The sequence below is a fragment of the Mycteria americana genome, chromosome 7 (assembly GCF_035582795.1).
Source record: "Mycteria americana isolate JAX WOST 10 ecotype Jacksonville Zoo and Gardens chromosome 7, USCA_MyAme_1.0, whole genome shotgun sequence".
Lineage (NCBI taxonomy): Eukaryota > Metazoa > Chordata > Aves > Ciconiiformes > Ciconiidae > Mycteria > Mycteria americana.
In genome coordinates, this window is record NC_134371.1 from 54994230 (window position 1) to 55004657 (window position 10428).

At 44.9% G+C, this 10428-nt stretch overlaps 1 protein-coding gene across 8 annotated transcripts in view; it reads right to left on the reverse strand.

The window, feature by feature from the left end:
- Nucleotides 1-6191, reverse strand: part of ADGRL2 (adhesion G protein-coupled receptor L2) — a 163169-nt gene extending 156978 nt beyond the window's left edge. For 7 of the 8 annotated variants that reach the window (XM_075508504.1, XM_075508503.1, XM_075508501.1 and 4 more), the window contains exon 1: nt 5355-5651. The gene's annotated coding sequence lies outside the window, so the exon portion shown is untranslated. Of the gene's footprint in view, nt 1-5354; nt 5652-5922 lie in introns of those variants that run through there. The other variant, XM_075508502.1, reaches the window with a different exon arrangement.
- Between the last annotated feature and the right edge of the window lie 4237 nt (nt 6192-10428).

Consider the following 10428-nt stretch of genomic DNA (forward strand, 5'->3'; position numbering starts at 1 on the left):
AGGTAATCTTATTTCTGGTGCTTTTCAGGGTAAATTGATTTTTTTTTTCCCCTCCTCTTAGCTGCTCTGATAATTGAACAAATTTATACAAGTGTGATGGGATTTTACTTAGCAGACAACACACAAAACATTCCCCAAACATGAAGTACCTTACTCATAAAAACGAATTTTTGTTGTAATTAAGCAAACTGTATTTAAGCTTGCTTTGTGCCAGGATAACAATCAATAGCATTTTGTTGGAGACTGCACTCTACCTGCAGGTGTTAAGCACTGTGCTTGCTTCAGTCAGGCTGCAATATTTTTGATTATTATGCCCTTCTAAATAATTTGGGTAAATAGCAGGCTAGAGTAAGTTGAATCACTACGGTACCTTATGAAAATCAAGAGAGAAAGAAATCATGACATATGCAGATTACATATTCTTCTAAAACCCATGAAATACTCCATTTAATGTAACAATCCATAACCTGGAGATGCTACGATTCTGAATTTGAAGGCTTTTTTTTTCCTAAGGAATCAATTTCTGGTTAACTATCAGTTTGTATCTAGAGAATGCTGCAATACCTCACCATTCATTAAGCAACTGTATTTCTATAACTAAATCGCTTATAGTAAGCGACACAATCTTCACAGCCTATGCTGTAGAAACATCTCGTACATTACAGGCTGAAAAAAGCATGAACTCCAAGAAAATTTTCTATTGAAAAGGGCTTTAAGCCTGTCATCTTTCACCTTTTAAATGAAGAATGTTAAAAAGAATAATCTTTGTTAAATAAAGACTGGGAGTATTTTCTAAACCAGGTATATATTCACGTTAAATCGCAAGTTACCAATATTCCAACAGAGCCACCTATTACTTTTATTTTAAGGACTGTTGGAAACACAATGCAGCTATCTTTGAAAACTATTTAAATATTGAACACGATTGTTAAGAGTATTGAGAATGGCCTTAAAATAGCTTTTTGTTTTTTCCAGTTTTCTTGACATCCAATTACAACCATGATGGTTTAAATCTTGATTCAAACGGAGGGTTTTAAAAAAATAACAGACAGCTAAAAGCTGTACATATATACTTAAAAAGGTGAATTTCTTAAAATTTCAAATTGCTTTTGTACATCTCAAACATCAATCCTAAAAAATGCTTCGAAAGAGCCTGTTTAACGTGGTTATCTCCAAGTAACACATCTGACTATAGATATCACTAGCCTGTGCTCTCAAATATGTTGCTTTATAACTGACTACTCGTCTACGTATGCATGAATATGATTTCAATTATACACCAGACATAGTTTAACTTCTTCTCTTGCAGTTCACCAGGTAAATTCATTAATTGTTACTTCCAGTTCTTGTATTACCAGTCATCCACAGATATTCCTCAGTGGAAATGCAGAGGAGACATAGAGCATTTTTTGATATAAAATATCTCCAAGTGGTTATTGGTAGGTTTTTCTTCATTATGATTATTAGGCATGGTGCTACCCTCAGCAAGAGCCATACTAGAAGTTCACAGTATTTTCTTACTGTGTGTCAACATCTTAGATGGACACAGGATGAGCAAGGGCTTAGAAATACATAAACTTTTTAGACCAAATTTCGGTAAAAACTTATGATTATGTTTCTACCCTCTCTAAACATTAAACAATTTTTTATATTGGATGGATATTATTATTTGTATGAATTTATGACACACTATATAGAAATGTATTGCAAATATAACTTTGATAAATATTTTGCCTAACTAGAGACTTCTCTTTCCAACATCCTTAATTGGAAATTATGGACCTTTCTAAAAAGCTGTCATTCAAGACTGCAGCATTTTTTCTTCATCATAACTATTTCATTTTTAAAAATACATATTAATCAAAATGTCATGCCTACATATTGCATTTTCAGAAATAAAAATAATCATATTATTACATATTATTAACCATAAAGACTACAAACTCCTAGGACTATACTACCTTGCTTATTTAAATTTTAATAAGGTGCTTCCTTACTAGAGACTAGAATTCCTGAGTAACCCCCTTTCCTGACTTTACACATTAAAAGCAATAAGAGATAAGTAAAACATTGAGAAAGCTTATGAAGTGATCAAATAAGAACTAACTAAGCAAACTTTGGTTTTTTTTAAAGCTCTCCTCTTGCTCATTTTAAGAAGGGAAACACCCAGAAGCCTGGTGTTAATGTCTCTGCTGATTGTGAAAATTGCAGCAATAAAAACTCCAACTGCTTGTCTTAAATTAAGACTTGCAAGACTACATGTGAGATCTGTATCTTTACATTAGTTTTTATAACATTTGGAAGTTTGGTTGCCTGCTTTGATGTTGGTCTATTAATGAGCAGGGGAGCCAAAAGCCAGAAAAAAAATGTTTACTGGAAATTCTCAAGTCAAAACCTGAAGTAATTGGTTTGTTCTACCCCACATGATTCAATATCCTGATTCCCCCAACTACCAGCTCCCTGAGCTATCTGAATGTCTATGGTTTTTTGCTGTTGCCAACACATAGTAACCCACAGTGATTGAAAATGGCAGCTGAAGTGCTGCTGCAGCACATTAATTTTTCTCTAAGTGGTCCAATTTTGTCATCTGCATGTTGAAAATCTTCTACTACAATTTTTTTTACCTTTGGAGATTTGTTGAATTTGGGGTTGCCATCATATAAACCTAAGTCCAACATTTTCAAGACAATTTTTAGATTACCCCTAATAGCTGAAAGGATAATGCGCTTTCTTTATAGCACTCTGCATTCAAAGCAGACTAGTTAACAGCAACTTAAGTGTGATAATGGCAATTACATCAATATGTTCCTTTTATACCACCAAAAGGTACTACTTCAGACAGCTGAAGACATTAGGTAAATAAACTGCTGAAATTACCTGAAAGTAATGACATGCAATTTTAGGACCACTAAACACATCTATTTACAAAACGCCCAAATGGTCATGTCCATTTAAGAATAACAGAAATCTAGATAAATTATTTAATTAACTGCAGGGTTTTTCGCCAAGACATACCATATATACTCAGTTCCTTCATTAAATGAAAGGAAATTGAAGCATGAGTGAAGACATCCTACTCTAAAGGCACATCACTTCATGGCTTAAAAAGAGACAGCCCCCCCAAACCATCAAATGGAGAGCCAGAAGGAAAAAAAAAAACCAAAACAAACAAAAAACCCCCCACAAACAGACCAAATGCTACAATGCTACATACCAAGCACTTAAGCCAACAAGCACAAAAAAATGTATGTTTTAATATCTGGAGCATTCAAGTAAAAGGTTTGGAAGGAAGGAATAGGCAAGGAAGGCATAGGAAGTTCTTTTTTGCCAGAGATATAATACACCAGAATACAGTCCCCAAGAAACACCTGATCCCTAGAAAAGGTCCCAACTTATTGACAGATAACTGGATTTTGCTTGGCTTTTGGGTTGCTAGATTATGAATATTGATTTGCAAAGATAATAAAAGGGTAGGCCGGGCCACGTCCCCTTTCAGACTCAAGGAAATAGTAACAAAAGAATAAAAAACTGCAAATATGCAGTCATGTAAAACAACTTACAATGCAATAAATGTTCTACACTGCCACCAAAACAGCACTCCTGCCATACTTGGTTCCAAATTATTTATTATAGGGTCATACTAACCACAAATTAACTTATCTTGTAAACACAGTATCACAGATTAAATGAGATTACAAGAATTACTCGTTTTCACTTTTTCTAGAATAAGAAGGAAATGGAACCATATGGCCGGTGGTGATCAAAACTTCTTTTAAAACTCTCCATAAAAATATCTATTATTCCAGCCTACCCACCCATTAAGGAGGGAAACATATTTGTTTCAAAGGTCTGGAATCGAGAGGTCTTTTATCACAAGTTTTCATTTGTTTTCTGAAGTAATTAGGAAGGTCTTCCCCATTCAGTCCCCGCACGCAGTAACGTGTAGGCCATACCCAGAGCGTGAGCGCGGCAGAAAGGGCTTTCTAAATCCCCCTCGCAGAGAGGAGACCTCAGAAACCACGCAACAGTGCCTGTCATAAAAGGTCACTTTTTTTCCTCGGAACAAACCATTAATCAACAGAGTGTAATTGTCCGAGCGCTCGCAAGGGCTCTGCAGCGAAGGGACCTTGTTTTTCACTCGCATAATTGCAAAAGTTCAGAAACATAGCCCAAATCCACCTCCCCATTTTACCCCTTTACAATTCCCACTGCCCTTTGGGCCTCTGCTTGGAAGCAAATGGAAGACAAGCTGAAGTTTTCTCAATTGAGCCGGAGCTAAGAAACCTTTGATATGCTAATACCCTCCTTCAAACGGTAAGAATTCACACTTGCATTAATTCAAACAATTTGCGCAGAATGATGCGAAATGGCAGCTCTTTTCGTGGCGAGCAACAAAAGGAGGGAGCCGGAGCGTCTGAGGAAACCAAACAGCAGAACATTTGTTCTGCAGGACTCCTTCCGTCGCGCACAGGGGCATTTCTATGCAAAGAAAAACACACCTGAGCACCAGCAGATCTCTTTACTTTCTGACGAACCACGCTCAAACCCCAGCAGGGCTAGCGCAGACTAACAACAAGATGTTATTTTTAGAGCCAGACACAGCAACGGTGCCTCATGACACACTCTGTTTTCTGTCTCCAGATGGCCCCAGATTTCTACATGTGAAAATAAATAGAAATTAAAAAAAAAAAAAAAAGTTGTTCTCACTCCACAGCTGACAAAGGGTAATTTATTCCTCGTCCCAAAGCCCCCCCACCCCGCACGCACGGGCTGGTGGACGGACGCTCGGCTGAGTTACAAAAATAAACCCGCAACAGGTAATTATTTACCGAACGGATGCAACTTTCCCCGCTGCGCGATGCGCGCCGGGGAGCGCCCAGCCGCGGCGGGGCCTGCTCGGCGGGCGGACCCCCGGCTCCGCAGCCCCGCGGCGGGGCGGCCACCCGGCGGCGGGCGGGGGCTGCGGGGACCCGCCGCGGCTGCCGCAGGCCCCTCCGCAGGGCTGGGGGGGGGGAAGGCCGGCGGGGGGGGGGGGGTGGCGGGCGGCCCGGTCCGGCTCCGCGCGGGCGGAGAGCGGCCGTGCGGGTCGGCGGCGGCGCCGCGCTGCTCCCGCCCCACGGCCGCGGCCTCGCCGAGGGGCACATGCCTCCTCCGGCGGCGGCGGGGGCCGCCAGCCCGCCCGCCGGCCCCCGCGGGAGTGTGGGGGGGGGACGACAGCGGCCTCGGGCACCGGCAGGCGAGGCAGACTCTAAAGTAAGTGTTTCCCCGCCGGCGGCTCGGTGGGGACCGCCAGAAGTAAGGAGCAGGCGCCGGCAGAAACGAGCGGGCAGGCTGCGGCGCGGGGCTCCGCTTACCTCTGTCTGGGAGCCGAAGGCGGGCCGGGATCTCTCGCCGCGGCGGGACCGCGAGCCGGGTCACCCCGCCGAGCGCAGGGCTGCGGGAGAGCGCGGCGGAGTTAGTCCCGGCGCTCCGGCGGCGGCGGCGCGGGGAGCGGGCGGGCGAGCGCCGGGCTCGGGCGGGGAGCGGGAGGCAGCTGGCTCTGCGGCTCGGCGGGCTGGGGCAGCGCAGAGCAGAAGGCGGCTTCTCCTCCAAGCAGCCAGCCGGGAGGCTTTTCTGGGGCTAAGTCAACATTTTCCTGCAGTTTCCGACACTCCGCTCCGCACGAAACGTACGATACAGCCAGGCTCCCGCACGCACGCACAAAAAAATCAGATTAAATTACAAAAAAAAAAAAAAAAGAAACGAAATGGAGGGGACGACGGGCGCAGCGCGCGGTGTGTGTGCCCAGCCTTTGGAGTCCTTTCTGTGCAACGATCAGGAGACGGGAAGCCGAGGCGATGCCAGCAGCAGGAGTAGCGGGGAACAACTCGACAATGTTACAATGGACCCCCCCTCCTCTGTGTCTCTGTCGCTCGCACCGACCGGATTTACATCTCCCGGGATGACATTCTGGCCTCTGGGGGGGTGCGGGTCCGGCCCCTCCTCGGATTTTCTCCTCTTCCTCCCGGTGCTGCTGCCCCGCCAGCGACTGGAGGCCGGGCGCCGGGCGCTGAGCTAGTAACGCGCGCAGCAATGGGAAAAACGCAATACATACACACCAAAAAAAAAAAAAAATCCCAATGAATTGTATCGCAGCCTCCTTTTTGCTCGTGCACCTCTCCGTGTGTGACTGGGGATTGCGAAGTCCTGACACAGACTCTCCGCCGGCTCTGAACTGGAGTCACCTCCAGCCTCCTCCCCCTCCAATCTCCACCCCCTCTCCCTCCGCTCCCCACCCCTGGGCTCAGCTAATCATATAAACATATTATCACGTAGAGCAGCACCGGCGAAGGACAAAAATCTCTCCCTTCCTGCCTTTTTTCCCTCCCCTCGCCTTTCTTCCAGCTGGGGGGGTGAAGGCTAATAACAAACGCCCGGCCGCTCCGCACCGAAGGCCGAGCAGATGGGCTGCGCGCCAGCGCTGCCCGCTCCCCACCCCATCGCCGCGGCCGCCCAGGGGCGCGCACCGCCGCGGAGCCGCCCGCCCGCCGCCGCGGAGCTGCCGGGCGCCCCTGCCCGGCGCCTCGGGCCCCGCCGCTCCCCGGGCCCGGGGCCTCGGGCCTGCCGCCGCCCCCTCGCCTTCCCCGGCGGCCCCGGCGGCTGCTGGCGCGCTGCAGGCCGGCAGGCGTCTCCGCGGCACTTTCTCCTTGGCCGTATCCTCCAGCGCGACCGCGCACCCAAACTTGTGCGGCGGGCCCTGCTCGGTGCTGCGCGGAGCGGGGCTGCCCGGGCCGGTGCGACTCACTGCACCGCTGCTGCGTTGCCCCCCTCCCCGTCTGCACCCAAAAATAATTCACCGGGCTGGGCGACTAGCGAGCGAGAGCAGGCGGGGGGGCGGGAGGAAGGGGGATTTCAGCTCCCCGGTGCTTTCCCGGCTCTTTTGGCCCCTTCATTTCCTCGCATTGAGATTGCCCGGCTCCCGCCCGCCCAGCGCGGCTCCTTGCGCCCCGCCGCCCGCAGCAGCCGTCAGGGACGGCGCGCCGAAGCACAGCGATGCGCTGGGGAAAACATGTCAGGGCAGGGTAAACAGCACTTGGAAGCGATTTAAAGGATACTAAGTTGACTCATTCCTGTGCTCAGATACAAAACGCAGTCTAGAAGCGCTGTTGCGTTCTTTCCGAAAATCCGCTCTTAGAAACCAGGGGTTGGGGCTGTTGGTAGGGTTGGTTTTTTTTCCTCTGTATTGACGCAAAATACCGAGGGTCCGCTCTGACCTTTCAGGAGGTGCAACGTGAACAATTTCCAGCTCTCAAGGTCAGGAGGAGCAGCGGGGCACTAGCAAGGGCTCGTTTCTGCGAGGCCCGCGGCGTGGGCAGGCCGCGGGGGGCCGCGGGCCCGCGGGGGCGAGGGCCGCGGGGAGCGCCCGCCTGCGCCGCCCGCCCCGCGCTGCCCGTCCCCGCTCGGCGGGGGCTGCGCTGAGGTAGCGCAAGGCTGCGGCGGCCGTAGGGAGAAGCAGAGGTAGGGCCACAGATCAAAGCAGCACAGACCTGTTATCAGAGGGGCCTGGTAAGGCCCCTCTCCCCGTTGTTTGTCCTCCCTTTTCTAGCTGCAGCAGGGAAATGAAAGCCCTCCCAATTGAATCTGCCCGCAGAACCGCGTGCGCAAGGCAGGGCCGCTCGGGGCCTGATCAACTCTTTTAGGTCCAAAGCGTATTGACGATTCAGCTTAAGACACCCACACCGCACCAGGAGATCAGGATCATTACCTTTGTTAATGGTAGTGATTTATTTTTTAACTTAATTTTTTTTACTTCCCTGCCTACCTGTGCAATTAGTGTTCTGGTTTCGAAAATGGTAACGTGTATCAAGAGAAACATGACATGTTTAAAAGGAAACTGGATCTTCACGACCTTGCAACATGAGGTAGCAAGAACGATGGAGCTGGTCCAGGGCTCTTCAAAACCATGTTAAACTTTCAACAGTGCTAGCAATAATCCCAGGGATTAGTATCTAAAACTCTAAAAATATGGGCATGCCATAGCCATGCCGACCTTCCTCCACTCACAGTACCTGTTGAGGGGACTGGGAAGTGGAAGAGCAATCCCAGGCTTTTAGGACCAAAGGAGGAGTTCTGCCATAGTGAGCAGTGCATCTTCCTGAGGCCCGTTTCAACTGGGTTAAATCTGCAAACTGCCTCAAAACCAAACTCGGCATGGGAGGACAGGAGATGGTGTGTCTATGTGATAGTTTTGTACCTACTATATATAGTTAAAAGTATGAGTTACTGTGAGAGCAAAATGTAGCAAAAGAGCAGGTTCTCTATATTTTCCCCAGTTTTTTAAGTCCTCTTTGTATCCCTAGTATAGCCAACTGCCCTTCCTTGCTGAAAATATCCTTATAAATATCTGTATAAACCCTAAATAACCCCTTGTGCATTTCTAATGGAATTAAATCATACAGGCATTTTAATGTATTTTATTAGAAACTGATTTTCATTGAAAGGGTTGGATACATCTGTTACGGAAACATACTTAAAAAGAGGGTCATAGAAATATAAAGATATACGTATTGATTGGTTATAATTTTACCAGAGTTTTAAAACATATCATTAACAAATCCTACTTTTTTTTTTTCAAATAAATGTAGTTGCAGATAAGCGGTGATAGCCCTGAGCTAACAGTCTTTTGCTTAGTTGACGAGAGCAGGATTTAGCCAGAAAACAGTTGAGAATAAAAGAATTATGTGAGATTGGCAGTTTTCCTTTCAGAGGAAGTGAGAAAGAGGAATTCTATTTGGACCAAAAAGTCCAAACCTGTTGGTTTCTGTAATTTATTTTTTTTTTTAACCCACAAAAAGATTGAAAAGAACTGCAGAACTGGGCCTTGTGTTAATATTTGCTGAAGTCGAAGTGAATTCACCTATGTGGATTCAACTGCAGGACTGAAGTTTATTTTCCCCCTTTTCATTGAAAACTTCTGGAATCATATTTCTTTCTACATGCAGAAATGGAGTTTTACAACTCTAAGTTTTACAACTCTAAGTTGTAAAACTGAGTTTTAAACAATTGGTAAAAATGCAGACAGAGACCCTTCAGCATTTGTTTCGAAAACACATGCTCCCATTAATTCTTATTAAATCTGGATTAAGATGTAAGAATACCTGGCAGAGGTGTATATTGTTTTGGCAAGTAAAATATTGTTATTCAAGCAATTAATTTTACTTCACATGAATCAGCATCTGTTTCTTTAAACCAGGAAAACTGTACACACATACACCCATGGCATACTTGAATCTGATCCTTTAGTTTTTACTCAGCCACAATTATTGCCAGATTTGAATATTAATATATAAGAAGGAATTAGAACAAAAAGTTTCTTTCCACCATTAAAACTGCCTAATATTTGCTTTTGGCCATATCCCTATAAAATATGTATCTCGTTCCATACAGACTCCACAAGTAAGTACAGACAAGTAGATTTTTCCTTAAAATCTTGCTTTGCTGCAACAGTGCAAAATATCTAGCTTGAAAACACGACAAGAAATGTTATAATCTTAGCAAAATCATTTGATTATATTTTATTTGCCCCTTTTACTAATGTTAAATTTTGTAATGTTTCATGTTAAGCTGTATGTTCTGTGTGTATTGCTCTCGGATTGCTTTGGTGAACCTGCTGGCTCATATCCTTGAAAAACTAAAAGCAAATTCATAGTCATTTTTGAAATAATCACAAGAACTGCGTTTCTAGGGATCAATTAGCGTTTCTAGGGACTACATGTAGGACAGTAACAACTGGAAAAGATTTAACTGTCAGCTGTGTACTTGAAGGAGATGCATCTGAGAAAGATGATTTAACTTGTGGCAAAGATTAGCCAAATTAGGATGTCTGTAATGTGATCTTGTAGACTCCACTAGAGGTTTTTTTGCCATAGAATTGCAGCTTACATCTGCCTATTCTTAAAAAGGTTAATTTAAAATGTTTTAATACATTGATAAATAATATTTTGTATTGCCCTAAGTGTCAGTTCCCCCATGAGAAATGGTTTACACAGATTTTATGCAACCTATTTTTTTATTACTGGAGTTTTATGACTGAACTTTAAATACTAGCGACTGACATTTCCTCCTATCTGTACGTACTCCTGTGAATAACGTATCAATGAACTTATAATTAGATGTAACTTTAGCAAAGACTGACAGAAGAGGTTATATATATGTAGTGTAGTAGCATCAGCCTAAATTGGTGTAATATAAAGACACAGTTTAATTAGTATAATGTAAAGACATGGGATTTTTTCCATGGTACGTGGAAAAGTAACAAACCATTACATTATTTTACCATTTCAACACAAAACTGAAAAGGCAAAGTTTTGCTTGTTTTATTTAGGAAAATCCCCAATTAATTTGGAGACAAATTTATATAAATAAAGTGTGAATGATACAACCCATAAG